Source organism: Erpetoichthys calabaricus, chromosome 12 (genome assembly GCF_900747795.2).
Source record: "Erpetoichthys calabaricus chromosome 12, fErpCal1.3, whole genome shotgun sequence".
NCBI classification, from domain to species: Eukaryota; Metazoa; Chordata; class Cladistia; order Polypteriformes; family Polypteridae; genus Erpetoichthys; species Erpetoichthys calabaricus.
In genome coordinates this window covers 133004390-133021168 of record NC_041405.2, presented here as the reverse complement: position 1 = coordinate 133021168, position 16779 = coordinate 133004390, and the positions used below count along the sequence as shown (strand labels likewise).

The 16779-nt window shown below is 40.6% G+C and overlaps 1 long non-coding RNA gene across 1 annotated transcript in view; it reads left to right on the top strand.

Annotated features, from left to right (window-relative positions):
• The window catches only part of LOC114662659 (uncharacterized), an 80939-nt gene that overhangs the window by 48335 nt on the left and 15825 nt on the right, over window positions 1-16779 (top strand). The window contains exon 3 of the long non-coding RNA XR_003718016.2: window positions 15557-16452. This is a non-coding gene — a long non-coding RNA (uncharacterized LOC114662659). The remainder of the gene's footprint in view (window positions 1-15556; window positions 16453-16779) is intronic.

Below are 16779 nucleotides of genomic sequence, written 5' to 3'. Positions count from 1 at the left end.
CACTTTACAAAGAATGTGAGCGGTTCCCAATCTTCTGTACTTCATGGGCTGTATGGTGTCCTAGAAGCTCCAGCTGGTTTTTTCTTTCTCGTATATGAAGTAAAGGAAAGGTACTGGAATCCTTCAAAAATTCGATGTTGAGATTTTGATGAATCTCGATGTTTTAGACCTTTGTCTGTGTGTCTGTAAACATGATAACTTAAGTACACTTTCACTTAGGTCTACCAAATTTTGCATGCAAGTATTACGGTACAAAACACAGATTTCTAACTTTTGGGCTATTTCTGCTAACTGGAAGTGGTACTTTACCTGAGCACATAGTCGATTTTTTTATTTTTTATTCAGAGTCCGATTTATTCAACTTTACTTTTATAATAATTGTTCAATATATTATTAATTTGATTTGATTTGTTGTTGATGGTTCTTTAATGGACATAATATAGAAATATAATCATTGTCTTGTGGTATATACTGTATATGTGAGTATACGACATAGTCTTGGGGATACCACTCCTGATTTTTTTTTTTTAATCCTTTCTTGGTGGTACCTAGAGCCCCAACCTCCACAGGCACAGCTCTCGTCTTCTTGCCCCACATTGTGCTGATCTTGATCTCCAGATCTTTATATTTGGTTTGCCTTTCTTTGACTAAGATGTTGTTTTTACCTGGAAATGGAACATCAATCAGCAGGCATTACTTGCCAAATTCCCCCCAGAGGACAAATAAAAGTTCTATCTAGTTCTCCTTCTTGTGATGAACCGATATATCAGGACAGTTAAAATGGAACAATCGGTTTGCAGTGTCATGTCCCACGTGATGGTAGTGTCTTCAGTGTTGACAACAACTTCCAGCATGTGCTGGTACTACAGTATTTTGCAGACACTGTTAGATAAATGAGAACAGATAGCAACCTTGTTGTTCTGGTTTATGTATTAAGTAGAAGCCTGCATTGTACATGATATGGCGGATCGTCTCTTACTGTAGGCCTTGCTGCATGTTCTGCACTTGCTCTCAACCTGCTGCTTGATGATGTTCTGCTGGTGGTACCTGGCATTGATTGCCTGGTTTTGACTAACAGTGAGTAGGTTTTCTGTCTCTCCCTTGAGCCTGGGGCTGGTCAGCAATTCCACACTGTCACTTTTGTCTATGAATGGTCTGTCAAAGCTATGGTAGTATTGGCTGTGCAGTGACTTTTTCTTCAGCAGCTCAATCTACACAGTTTCAATGATGATACTGAGTCTTAATTAATATAGTTGTTATTATTATTAGCAGTAGTAGTAGTAGTACACATGTGGCTAGCATGCTTATCCAAGGTGAATTACAAGTTTAGTTTATATTACAGTCCTCGCTACATCTATTTCCTTTCCAAAGCTGCTAATTCAAATAAAGAGTCATGCGAAGCCTGAGCCTATCTCAGCAGCACTGGAAAAAAGTCAGCATTCAGACCCAGAAGGAATGGCAGGTCATTGCCGTCTATGGTCACACATACTGTACAGCCACAAATGCTTGTACCGGACTCACCAAGTAACTCAACAAGTACATATCTCTATATATATTAAATCCAACATCTGTCTGTCTGTGTGTATGGTCTGTCCGCTTTTCATGAGAGAACTACTTAACGGATTTAGATCAGGTTTTTTTCTATAATTTGCTTGAACATTCCGGTTGATTTTGTGACTTCTGTCATCTTGCAAAGTATCATATTTCACTTGCAGTCCTGATTTATTTGTATGAATCCGAGAGATACGTAATGGGCCAAGGGGAGGGGAGCCGGGCCCTCCTCACTCACGCACCATCCTCAGAGCGTATCTTACATCCGCTTAGCTAGCGATTGAGAGAACCACTTAACGGATTTAGATTGGGGTTTTTCTAGAATTTGTTTGAACATTCCAGTTGATTTTGCGACTTCTCTCATAGCTCGCTTGCAGGAGCAGTATATTTGTGCTAATCCAAGACAGAGGCTGCGGGCAGAGGGAAGCGTGACGTCAGTAGTGGGGAGTCGGTATGCCTCTGTGTTTTGGAGCGTACCTTGTCTCCGCTTAGCTAGTGATGCCTTTTTGTTTATTGATTTTTAAAAGTTTGTCCTGTTTCATTACTATGTGGGCAGAGCCTCAGGGAATGGCTAGTTTAGAATAAAGGAAGAAATCCAGAGAAAATCCATTCAGAGACAAGAAGAATGTAAAAATTCACAGACAGGTGCTGGAGCAAGTCTGGAGCAGAGAGGAAGAAGGAGTTAACTTCTGTACACCCATTTATATTATGTTTATTATGTTTGATTTTCCTACTAGTCCCTTTTATCCAGAGTTAAGTGTAGTACAATTGTTTCCTTATTTGTATACATGGAGTGATGGTTGGCCAAGTGATTCCTGAAGCTTTCACACTGAGTTCAGACCCTATGGTGCAACACCTTCAGCCACCCTGCTCACATCAGGCCATCTCTCCTTTCCATTTCAGTGAGAAGTCTATCTGTAGGCCGCAGTGTCTGTTCCATTCATGTGATCTAAGCAAGTGCCATGGACAATAGCCAGTCTCTGGCAGCACAGTGGTATAAATGCCACCCCCCCAGTGAGAAAACAGATTTATGAGCCATCATTCCATCCCTCTCCTTGTAGCCTCTGACACCTTAGCAGACTGCCTGGTGTGGCTTTACATTAAGAATCTAAATGACAAACAAGACAAAGTGAGCACTTTCCACTTTGTTATAGCGATTACGCTTATAAAGTATAAAACTCTACAGGAGCGCAGCCAGCCACACTGGAGCTCACTAAATAAGAAAAGCCAATTAAGTGTTGGGTGAGTTCATAAACAGAGTTCATAAAGGCGATGGGTACAATCGACATCAGTGTGCCTTGTAAACCACCTCAGAAGGTCCATTAGATTTTATTGCTTGCACCCCAGTCACAGCTGCGGGAAGATTGTAATGATAAGTAAACAGCTCCACTTTACAAGACTGCTAATTGTAGCAAAAGCTTTGTAACTGAACCGTGTTAGCAGGCTGAACTTTCAACAGGATTCATCCCCGTTTCTCAAATAACAGTAGTGACAGCTTGGTGCAAACAGGACAATGGCACAAGGAGGCAAATATATTTTTATTTTAAAACTACCTACTATGATTGCTAATTGTGTTGTAGCCACCTTTATACTAAATTAAAAAAATGACACTGCACTAATAAAATTCGATGACAAAGGTGAACTACGCTACTGACCACTGGTTAACTTTTTTTGTCCCCAGGGTACATGTGGCCTATATGAAAACCATACAACTATGGACAAATCTTTCTCTTTTTGTGCCTTTATACCACATTGTAATAGATGTCTAAAAGTATTTTAAGGACCCTAAAACGATAGTTGAAAACAAGAATGTCATTGAAAAAGAGAAAGAACAGGACTGCTGTTCATATTTGTAGAGTTGCTTGAGCTGTACAGTCGACATTGGCGAGGATTGGACTGAGAGCTTGTGGTTTACAGTACATCATCTTAGCTGCTAGACTTCACTGTCCCACATTACATTGGTTTACATTTATCAGTTTAATTCAGTTATTCTAAAGAAAGGTCTCACATTAAACCTCAGTGATGTGGCGCATAGCTTTGTAATGAACACAGTTATTATAAGGTTTGGCACAATCTGAATTTCCAGAGTAAGATGTTTTTAAGACGGAGTCCTACAATTTATAAGTGACAAAGTAGTTAGCTCTGCTGCCAGACGGACCCAGTGTCCTATGTTTAAATATTTTCCTGGCCTCTGTATGCATTGAGTTTGCAAGTTCTCCACATGTCTACCTTTACCTCTTTCCAGGTACTCAGGCTTCCCCCCCGCACCTTAAACTTACAGGTTAGCTAAACTGGCGATACTGAATTGAGCCTGCCTGGGTTTGTGCATGAGTGTACCCTGTGACAGACTGGTACAGTATACAGGATAGACTCTATTCCTCCATAAGCTTGAACTGGATTAATAGGGTTTGATATTTTTATATTTTATGTTGTTAGGTGGCATGGTGGTTAGCACTTCATAGTATCCTGGTTTTGAATTCCACACCCATATTCTGTCTGTGTGGAGTTTGCACATTTTACCTCGGTCTAGGTGGGGTTTCCCTCTTCATCCCCAAAGAAATGGTCCCTGTGTGTGTGAGTAGACTCTGTCCTCAGTTGTTTGCTGCCTTCTGCAGGTGATAGCAGGAGAGCCTCTTTCACTCCACAACTCCAAGATGAATAATTGGTTTTAAGAATATTAAGTTATACGGTTTTTAAAGATGTCCTAGGTGTGACTGTAAATTTACGTTGATGCCATATGTTTTCATTTTCTCACCTTACTTCAAAAACATTGAGCCACTGAAGAACATGAAGTAAAGTCCTTTGAGAACACAATTTTGCACAGCAAAATGCAAGCAGTTTGATTAACCTATGAGTGCTACTGTGTCTTACAATCAAACCGTAAAAGGTCATGGCTAGAGAAAATCATTGGATCACAGGAATCACTACCTTTCAGAGACACACTATTGCCCCATGCAGGATAATTCTGCATTAAACTGACTACAGGGAAAGGTGGGCCCTACAATCAAACTTAGAAATGCAAGAACATTAGAAATTTGACAAACCAGAGAATACCATTCAGTCCATCAAGGTTGTTTGTTTATCTAATGACTAATATCTCTTCGATGCCTTTGAGAATTTTAAAAACCGGGATTAGGTCCTCACGCAGTCTCCTGTTTTTGAGACCAAACTGGTTTAATTCTCTCAGTCTGTCAGAGTGTGACATGCCCTTAAGTCCTGAGATGCCCCCCTTTGTTCTCCTCAGCAAAAACAAGGGCTTTTATTAACTGTAGGACATCTGCAGAAAGGTGTTAAATTTTGGATTTGGGCTTAGTTGGCAGTGAGTGATGGCCTTTATATCCACTTGCAAGATATTTTGCTGTCATTCCTAAGAACAGGGTTTCATGTTAAAACACCACTGCAGGGATCTCGGACCAATCATTGTCTTTGTAATGTTACCCGTTTTTCCCTGTTTCTGGGCTGACACTCTGCCACTTCGATTCCTCTAAAAGACACAAAAGATAAGCCAAATGGTAATTCTTGATCAGGCCAATATGAGTTGGTATAAATGTCTGAAATTCTGGTTACGTTTGACAGATTCAAGGCCTAGTTTGTGGACATTGATGCTATCTCCAATTTCCTGCTCTATCCTACAAGCACGCATGCCAGGTTAAGTGAACAGGAACTTGAATTTGACATAGTGTCTCTATATTGCCCTCTTAATAGGTTGGTATGACTGCAGGTGTGCTAGACATCTAAATATAATTCCAAACTTAATCAGCCTTAATGCTAGTGTTAGGTTATCAAGTGATTCTTGAATTATGCCAGCTGGAATGACCTGGCATGGTTTCAAGGTCTAGTTCGTGGCCATAAGTGCTTTCATAAGGAATTCCAGTTCCTTGCTCACTTTCAGAGACATGCATCCTAATGTTAATTTTTGTCTGTCAATTGGTCCTCAATAGAGGCCTATCTGCATGGAAGTGGGATCTGGGATCAATGGCCAGTCTGATCATACCCCATCCTAAAGAAACGGACAATAGATGAACCTGATGACTCCAGACTATCCACTTTGTGAATGCACGTGGAAGTTCATGAGTGCTTCTCATGCCAAGGCAAAATATTAAGGATTATTCAGAAAACAAATGTGTTTCTGACTGCAGGGATTTAGCATATTTTAGGTCTGCTTTCTTTTTATATCCTTACTTCAGGGCTGGACTGACCAGCTTCAACTCCAGTAAATTTAAAAAAAAAGCAGCTGCCCAAAATTATGGCTCATTACATTAATAAAAGCAAGTTATGAATAGACACGTTAAAATGTTAAATTATTTTATAGGTGGCAAGGGTAAATTATGGTATTTTTGAAAGTGACACCTTGTAGAAGAAACTTCTACTCACCCCCTCCTCTACCAATGAATGAATAAGAAGTGTGAAATGTACTCACCGTCCCCCGCATCAGCCTTTACATCCATTCCATCGCTTGACTGATTAAAAAATATTTATGGTATGTTTTTGTGTTTTAAGAGAATTCGCAGACCCAGTCACGAGGGCAGCCTCGTCTCGTTTCCTTTCAATCCTGACAGCTAGACAAACGCTCACTTCTCTCATTCTGCCTCTTCTTCTCTCCAGCCTTCTTCTGTCTGTTCCAGTCAAGCCTGCACAATACATATCCATTATCCCATACTGGGGAGAATGCAGGGTTTGAGCAAACAATGTAAGCAAGGACCCCTTTGTGTCCACCCGCAGGAAAACTAACACCCATGTCTGAGCCCAATGAATAGCATTATTGTGTCTGAGAGATGCACCTCTCTACAATGTCCACCCGCACCACTCAGAAAACTTCATCTCAGACAACTTTGTTGTAGAAAGTCCATATTATCAATTTTTTTTTTTCAAACCTCCCTCCAACCCACCTGTTTTTAATTTTAGTTCTGTGTTTTTAAAATTCTGGCAATAGAAAGGCACACAACTGAAAAGCAGGCAACAATCTGGCACAAATAATAACAATGATAATGAATTATTAAAATACACATTGATGAACTAGATTTAACTTAACATATCTGACACTGACTTAGACAACTGCTGTCATTATTATGTACTTGACCTAACCTCATCCAAGTCAACTTAAAGGATCCCCACCTCTGAACGCATGTATATGTGTACAACTGGAAAACAGTCAGCTTAAGGGACTTGTTCATCGTCAAACAATGAGATGGTGGGAATTGAAACAACAACCTTGGAGTAGAAAAGTCAATGTTTTGGCCGCTCCAATAAAATCCAACTGAAATCCAATCCACCTTATTAAAGCAACATGACATTCTCAAGTCCACCTAATTGAGCTTAGGATATTGGTTCATGGTAGGAACCAACTCTGAACAGAATACCAGTCCAACACGGGGCCAGTTTAGAACAGCCAGTTAACGTAAGGCTGAAGAAAATCAGATCACCCAGCAGAAAACCCACACAAACACACAGTCGAATGTGCAAACATGACACATTTATACACACACACATACACACATGAACTTTGTTATACAGTGGGGTATGCTAGAATGAATGTGATTGGTTCTAAAATCTCATTCATTATAGCATCTGTTCATTCCAGCATGCATTGAAATATATGTACTATTTAGAGATAATTGTTCCAAACAGCCTAGAGCAAAGTTACTATCCAACACAACCATTTAAGCAGAAATATCAAAGTATACTTGCCATGTTTTTCATTAATCCACACTATTAGAAGAGTTTCTATCTTTTTCATGATATTACAACGTGAAGAGTTTAACCTAGTGATTCCCTTCACAACTGCACTTTCTGTTTCTTCCTTGTTTTTAAAATTATAAGGATTGTTAATTTTGCAATACCATATTCAGCACTCCCTGTGGTGGGTTGGTGGCCTGCCCGGGATTGGTTCCTGCCTTGTGCCCTGTGTTGGCTGGGATTGGCTCCAGCAGACCTCCGCGACCCTGTGTTCGGATTCAGCGGGGTGGAAAATGGATGGATGGATATTCAGCACTCTGCTCTCACTCCAACACTTTTTCAACTTTTTCGCTTATTATTTCTTTCTTATTTATTCTTCTCTATTTTGCTGGCTTGTGGTTACAATTACAGTATATAGTACAACATTTTTTAAAAATATTTTCACTGCTAAAGGCACAAATAAACAGATAACTAAACTAAACTGAACCTTACAAATGATAACAAAGATGATGAGTGACACCCAAGACGTCATGCACATGTGTGTGCAACATTGGCTGATAGTATTCCTTGTCATTCATTGTAGCATCCTGATTTTATTGATGTTGTAGCATTCCCAACTGTAGATATAGATAGATAGATAGATAGATAGATAGATAGATAGATAGATAGATAGATAGATAGATAGATAGATAGATAGATAGATAGATAGATAGATAGATAGAAAGGAAACCTAGTGAAGAGAAACTAGGCTGATTCTGTGACTAAGAAGTTTAAGTTATGATTAGAGACAATCTGAGTCAATAGGATGGATGAGCTTGTTGGGCTGAATGGCCTTTTCTGTTCACAATTTTTGTAATGTTAAAAAAGCATTATATATATTATTTTTTTAAATTCACGAACTGTACATCAACTAATTGATAAATAAATAAAACATAGTAAAGTATGTGTGCAGGTTATGTCTAGGAAGGATTTACACTTTGGAACAATTAATATTGATTAAATTTAGACCAGAAATGGAAGCATATTTACATACACACACATTGTATTGATTCTTCCTTCCATTGTTAAACTTTTTTTGCCAAGCAAATAAATATAAATTATTAAATTGCTGAAACCAGTTCATGATCACAGAGGTCCAAGTCTAGCCTGACAACATTATTACAAACCAACCATACATACACCTATTCATTGATCCATCCATATGTTTTCTGCACCCATGTAAAGCAGTTCAACATTGTCGGGGCCAAAGCCTGTGCAAGAACACAGACAGTTAAGTAGGAACAATTCAATTCAGCATAAATTTCCCAACTCCACGTAATCCAATTCAGGGTCAGCCATCAGGGCCCACTCACCCACACACAATCAAACTTGGGCCAATTTAGAGTCACCAGAGAACCTAACCTCTGGTTTTATAGATGTGATCTATAGAACCCAAAGCCAAACCATTACAGACAATGGAAGAACATGCACAAAGAGAATCACCAGGAGCTGAGTTCAAATCCATGAATCTGGATCAGTGAGGCAGCTATTATCCTGCCCTAATTCAGTTTATTCTTACAGTAAATGGTGTTGTTCACTGATGACAGGCTCTGAGAGGTCTTACATAGATTTATACATATAGTAGAGTAACAGTTTAGTAACTACGTACACACCATTTACATCACAAACATACATAAATTGCTGATTATACAGTAATGATGAAAATCTAATCATAAAATGTAATCAAAGTCAAAAGAATCAGTTCACAAAAAATATGACTGACCACAGCGAAAAGAAACTTAACCTGCAGGTGAAAGCATTTCCATAGAAGTTAAACTTCGAGGGATGCACAGTTCTGAGCATCAAGCAAATATGTGCAAACACATTGGTATTTATACCTTGAAAGAATACTCTAACCTCTACTCCGTTAACACACATTATGACTTTGACACATTACTTTATCCATCTGTCCATTCATTTTGTGAATTAGATTATTTCTGTTTTAGAATCAAGCAGCCATTCTGGGAAGGCAATTGGCCAACCCAGCTAAAAATAGAAAATGGTAGTGAGATAACAAGGACGGTGGCACAGTGGGTAGCGCTGCTGCCTCGCAGTTGGGAGATCTGGGGACCTGGGTTCGCTTCCCGGGTCCTCCCTACGTGGAGTTTGCATGTTCTCCCCGTGTCTGCGTGGGTTTCCTCCGGGCGCTCCGGTTTCCTCCCACAGTCCAAAGACATGCAGGTTAGGTGGATTGGCGATTCTAAATTGGCCCTAGTGTGTGGGTGTGTTTGTGTGTGTCCTGCGGTGGGTTGGCACCCTGCCCGGGATTGGTTCCTGCCTTGTGCCTTGTGTTGGCTGGGATTGGCTCCAGCAGACCCCCGTGACCCTGTGTTCGGATTCAGCAGGTTGGAAAATGGATGGATGGATAACAAGGAGGCAGAATCAAGATAGGATTCAACTCCAGACTCCATCATACACTCCCACTGAGCCAATTTAGAGTGATATGTTGACACCTTGGAATTTGTGATGCAAGTGGCCTTTACAGAGAAAGCCTACACAGACACTTTGAGAATGAGCAAACCTGATACAGTGGTCTGGCTGGCTGGGATTTGAACCCAGGTCTCTGGAGATATGTAGGATAAATCTAAAAGAACTTCCAAGTTAAGTAAAAAAGTGCATCAGGCCATGTGTTGCATCAATTCTGTAGTGTGTCTGTCTGTGGAGAGAGTGTCAACCTTGTCGAAACATTTACTTAGCTTGGCAGTGATAGTCATATCTCTGGTGATTCTTCTTATGAAATCAGTAGATGGAAAGAGGAGTGTGGCACTCCGATGTCTATGCGAAAGGGCAAAGGTCCAAGTCTTTAGAGTCCCAATGCTTCCTGTTTGGCTATATGGTTGAGAGACATGAACGCTATCCAGTGACCTGAGACGAAGACTGGACTCCTTCAGTACTGTATCTCTTTGAAGAATCCCTGGGTACCACTGGTGTGACTCTGTGTCAAATAAGTGGTTGCTCACGGAGTCCCAAATGAGGCACATTACCTGCATTGTGAGGGAGCGTCAGTTACGGCACTATGGTCATGTGGCGCGGTTTCCTAATAGTGATCCGGCTCACAGGACCCAAACAGCTGGACCAGTCCAAGGGGATGCCCATGTAACACCTGGCTGCAGCAGATAGAGTGTCATTTCTAGGGAATGGGACTAGATGGTGTGACTGCCTGGGTGGGTTGACAACCAGAATCCACAGCTGTTTTGTCATGTAGTGGGTGCAGCAATGAGCTCTACCAGTGCATGCTCCCCAACCTGATCTGACCTGATCTGTGTTTTATGAGGAAAATTAAAAGCATTTGGTAAAGTACAAAGGTCATAGTCATGTGCCACAAATGTCTATGATGTGCTGGGGAGGTAAGGAGCACTTTGCTTCAGGTGGAACTGGGAATCTTATAAGAAGTGAAAGAAAAACCGACCGAAAATCGCATAGCTTGACACAGAAGAAAGCCAGCAGTCCCATGGAGAACCCATGGCAGGCCTTCTCTGAAGTTCATATTGTGATGTCTAAGCAACTTCAGCTGAAGCCAATCTGCCAATAAAAAGGGGGCATAAATCACCTCCAAAACAATGAGCAAGGGTAAAAAAGACCTTTTTCCATACTCAAGTAAGCAGAAGATTCTAGTTTTGGTATTATGTTATTGCTGGCATATGGGCACAGTGGTTAGCATTGCTTCCCCTGAATTCAAACTCCTGGATTTGAATCCCACATTCAGAGGTTATCTGTGAGGAGTGGGCATGTTCTCCGTGTGTCTGCATGGGCTTTCCTTCCTGGTTTTCCTGGTACATTTACGAACATGGTTATAATTATGTTAAGTAGCAATTCCAAATTGGTCCTGTTTGAGTAAATGGCCATTTTGATAGGCTGTCGCCCCTGTCGAGGGTCTGCCCAATCCTGCCAGTTAGGCTCTGGTCCTTGTGACCCTGAGTTGGATTAAGTGGTTTTGAGAATGTCAGGCTACATTCAGACTCGTTTCACTCACAGAAGCTTAACTTTCTTGAGGTTTAGATTGTGGGCAGTTTGAAGACTAGTTCAATCTTTCCCCTGGGAGCAATGTTTCTATGTTCTTCTCTTGTTTCATTGGGTCTCTCCTGGGGACCAGTGTTTCATTTCACACAAGGGATGCAACCTTTATGGGGGCTTTGAAAGGTTTGCATTTACTCATCCTATTTTAAAAGTAATTAAACAAATATTAAATGTGTCCACCTACACATGTTTTGCGCACACCATAATATCCCCCTCTCACATGTGAAGTGTGGTGATGCACTGCATGGGAGTGGAATATGGACACACAATTCAAAAGTGCATTAAAAAAATGCTGAAGGGTAATCCAATCGTAGACAGCTGCATGAAAGGAATGTCAATGTGCACATTGCCCTAAAACCATGAAGATCAACTCAACCTGACTAGTTTGACCAAACTAAAAAGTCTGGTTAAGCAGATCAGCTTTCAGTTTAAAAACGATCTGAAAAAAGTCTTATATGAGAATGGGATTCTGCTTCTGTCCTCTTTTTAATGGGTGAATTTCACATGTTCTCTATATTTTCGCGCATAGTTTTCTTCCACATCCCAAAGACAAAGTGGTGAGAAGGGTCAGTTGATGACACAGAAATTGTTTGTTTGACTGAGTGTACACATGTGAGTGTGTTGGTTATTCCTGATATATTGGTTGTTCCTGATTTGTACCAAATGCTACTGAGACAAGCTCCAGGCCTCACAACCCTGAACTGGACAGAATGGGTAAAGAAAATTGGATGAATGGTTAAAATTCTAGTGTTTTTGAGGCTTTCTCGGTGTAAGAATTCATGATCAAGGTTAAGGCCGACTTATATTCTTAGACAAAGTGAATTATCTATCCTATATAAGCATATAGCACTACTGTCGGTGTGTGTCCGGGCCATCTAATTGGTTAGTTTGGCTGTGTCTGCTCAATGCTATGGATAATGACGCAATAATTAAAGGGTGTGAAGTTCAGTTCTTGATTGCAACCATTTTTCTTTTAATTTTATAAAAAAAGGAGGTAAAATGGAGCATTTCAATGACAACAAAGTGAATAACATATCGAGAGATTTTGTGTCACTAAATATTGACAAGAAACAACCCAAGACGCCTTCAAAGATGGGAAGTATTCACAAGAATACGAATGATATTTTTAAGTACGTAATAGGGGCCCTTTTACCATTGGTGGTAGTCAAAAAACAGACAGAAGACCAGCAGGCTTTATGGGAGTGCAATTATTACCAGGCAAGAGAGGATGTGGCACACCAGGACAAAGAGGAAAGGCATAGGAGGAATGCTGAGGGTACACATCGGGCAAGAGAGACTGGGGCATGTGAAGATACCAAGGAGAGACGCAGGAGGAACACAGTATTTAAATTTTTAGAGCTTATTCTATTATCTGTCTTTAAGTACAGCTAGTATATACAGTATATATACTTTTAAATTCACATCACTGTACATTTATGAATCGATAAATCTATGAAGCATAAGCAACTGTTGTCAGAGTATGTATGCAGGTTACACTTAAGAAGACCTTACGCTCTGGCATTTCAATGTGATGAATTTGGATCAAAAAGGGGATGGAGATAAGCATTCAGATTGGCCCATTCTATTGATTAATCAAATTGCTTAAACCACTTCAGGAAAACAGAGGTCTAGCCTAAAAAAGTGAGAGCCAACCATATATTCACATATTCATTGATCCATCCATCCTTTTTCGGTACCTGTATTAACCAGTTCAAGATTATGGGAGACAAAGCCAACAAAAGCCACACAGACTGCTAAGCAGGAACAAACCAATTCAATTTAACAGAAGTTTCTAATATCCACTTAATCTAATTCAGGGTCAGCCATTGCAGGGCTTACTCACTCACCTACGCATCCAAAGTTGGGCCCCTTTGAGTGTCATTGGGTAACCTAACATCTAGTTGTGGGGATGTGATGGGAAACCTGCCGGACCCTGAGGTAAATCAGCACAGATAAGGGGAGAACATGGAAACTCCACTTAGAGAACCACTAGCCGCCCAATTCAAATCCATGATGTCGGATCTGTGAAGCAGCAAGTCTTTGAAGCTTTCCTGGTGTAAGCATTCAGGTCCAAGGTGAGGGCTGACTTACGTTCTGTGACAATGTGAATTGCTATTTTTTCAGCCTTATGAAAGGGAAACAACTTTGTGCATTATAGGCAACACAGTGAATACTAAGGTTGGAAAATGGATGGATGAATTATTTGTACTGTACTTTTATTTTCTCTTTTATCTGTCAAAACCTTTTCTTCTGTCCCTTGTATTCTCACTGCCATGTCTAGATTCTGTTTCTTTGCTATTTATTGAATCATTTGATGGTTTCTCTTGTAGTCGTATCCTTGGCAATTTCATAAAACACTTTGCAGTAGAACTCAACGGTAAAAGACGTCATGTTATGGTTCATTGATAGGAATAAAGAAAATGTGAGAGGTTTTTAAGCACGTGGCTGAACAACTGTTTTAAATTTCACGTATACTAGGGTTGCGATGAACCGTTGCACAACACACTGGCAAGAGATTCTAGGCTGGAATTTTATTTCCCCAACTCTAAAATGGCACTTACTGAGTCGTGCTGGTCCTCATAAATCCACTGCTTGATAAAGAACCATTTCATTCTGTGAAGGGTTCCTTGCATATAAATTAGTTCTTTGGACTTTGAAAAGGTTCCTAATGTGCTAAAAAGAAGAAATCTTAAATGCATAGTAGGCCATGTAGCAGGTTACTGACAGATGAAGAAAGCCTGAACTTTAGCTGGTGAGACTGTGCGCTGTAAGGGTACTTTTAGAATCATGAAGCCATTGGTATTTTACAAATCTTCTATTATCGATTCATGGTTATTTATTGAGCCTGTTACTGATCTAAATAAATAAAGGATCTTTCTGAAACATTCCTGTGGATGGTTCTTGGCACTGCTCTGAAGAACCACTCTGGCATCTTTATTTTTAAGAGGGTACTTCCTACTTCCTAAAAGACATCCATCCATCCATTATCCAGCCCGCTATGTCCTAACTACAGGGTCACGGGGGTCTGCTGGAGCTAATCCCAGCCAACAAAGGGCGCAAGGCAGGAAACAAACCCCGAGCAGGGCGCCAGCCCACCGCAGCCTAAAAGACATTCTAGAATGAAATAAATGTAAAGGGGCCAGAGTGGTTCTTTAGAGCGATGCCACAGCGGAACCATCTTTGGTTCCAAAAAGCCCCATCCACGGGGTGGTTGCAGAAAGAACCATTTATTTATTTAGATCTGTAACATGCTCTATATGGTAACTAAACATGAATAGATGGTAATAGATTTGTGAAATACCAGTAAGTCATGATTTTAAAAGGACTCCCATTGCACATAATCACACAGGCTAAGTACAGGTTTTCTTAATCTGTTGGTGTCCTGCAACCCATACGTTAAAAATTTTGTTTTTTTCCTACATGCATTTTTTATTACTCTTTAATTTAATATTTTTTTGCTGCTGGAGTATGTGAATTTCCCCCTGGGATTAATAAAGTATCTATCTATCTATCTATCTATCTATCTATCTATCTATCTATCTATCTATCTATCTATCTATCTATCTATCTACATGTTGTGAAGTTTTTCAAAGCACAAAGAACCAACTTCATATGCAAAGAACCCTTCCCAAAATGAAATGGTGCTTGGTGAAGCAACAGTTCAACGAGGAACCACACAGCCCAGTAAAGAACCATACAGTACCATTATAGAAGTAGAATTTTGAAGAGTGTAGTTTTCACTTCCATATGTTTTCAGTGTGAGCACTGGTGGGTTAAGTGTCTAACTCGGAGGTCACTCTGTGAGTTAATGATGGGGATGAAAATAAGAATTTTGTGTTCTTCACTCCAACATCTCCACTGCAATTCTTAAGCCTTTATGGGTCATTTCTATCAGATTGATAGGCCTATCTTGTCAGCAAGGACTTCATCCGAGTGTTCTAATTGTAGGGTTGGGTTGGGTGCCATTTATTTGGAGCGTGATTGAGTGTGGGCTCTGGTTTCTACAACATTGGAATAAATGTAGATTTCTTCATGGACATGTGGGGGGGTCTAACCAGTTCCCAGCATCTAAATGTAAAACAATCTAACAGCTGGCAGGGTTACCTCTGCCTATGAACGATACACTTTAAGTGATAAGACCACCTGTTTAAAAAGTCAGTGGCATTTCAATATAATTTCCTATTTGTTGCACCCACTTATGTATATATATTTGTTGCTTTAAAATTGTTTAAAAAAAGTTCTATTGAAACTTTTTTCCTTCTGTTTGTTCTAGTTCACAGCAGGATGGACAAAAAAGGAGTTTTGCAGAGGAGGAGGAGGAGGAGGTTCAGCTGAACTTGGAGAACTCGCAACTGTTCATCGCCACAGGCTGTCCCTGTCTTACCAGAGAGAATCAAGGTCTACATATGCGCACGGCAGCGGAGTGGGCAGGCAAGCTCAAACACCCGGCGGCTTGGTGCCTTTACAAGAGAAATCAATACGGAGCAGCGCAGCGGGGTCACACCAGGCAGCCCTCAGCAAGGTGCCAAGGGAGCACACTTTCTCGCGCTGGAACACAACCTCGGCTTCTGTGTGTGGTTTTGCCGATGGGAGTTTACTCGGTGCTCTCTAATGTGTAGACCACCGCAGAAAGTTTGCACACTGTTAACATAAAAGGGAGAAAAAGTGAACGGCATTCCCCTGTATGAAGCTGGGCTGTTTTTTTTTTTTTTTTTAACCTGGAGGTGCAGTTTGAACCGTTTCCTTATTTCAGCACAGAAAGATTCTTTATCATTCTGCCGGGATTTTTTAAATCCACCTTAAAAGTTTATGTGCATAACCTTGGACAATATTCCATGGCTTTTCTGTATGTGATTTGTTGTTGTTTTTTGTAAGCTGCCAGAGCTGGCTTTAAGCACCCCCAAACCCCCCCCCCCCCCAACTGACTTTACCTGTTGACCTTACTCTTCATGCTCATGATGTGAAGCCAAGGAGGATGCAAACAAAATCATTGCATATTTTCTTTGGAACAAACTTGTGAGCCACATGACAAAGTAGTAATGGCCGCAGTTTATCCACCTCCTTCCTCCCACTACTTCCGAATCACCACACTACAACCAAATGTCTCTGGACTCCAAGAGTTCTGGACCTCTGAAGGGAATCCCCAAGTGTGCCAGTGGATCTCAGATGGTAAGTGATTGACAAGCATACCAATGTGGCTGCTATGACATAAGAGGAAAAAACAAAAACTGTCTGATAGTCTGGGCCAAGTGTGGTTGGGTGTGGGGAAGGGCGTGCATAATCACATCAGTTTTAAAAAAATCATTAAAAAATGAACCTGTAATGGACTGGTACCAGCCTTCACCTGGTGCCGCAAAAACAGGCTCCGCTCCGTTCTTCCCATGACCCTGAATTGGATTAAGCAGGCCTGAGATTGTTGTTTTATAGTAGATTACAAAACAGAAAAGAACATACACATGACTCACTTTAACATTCATGGATTATGAAGCAGAAATG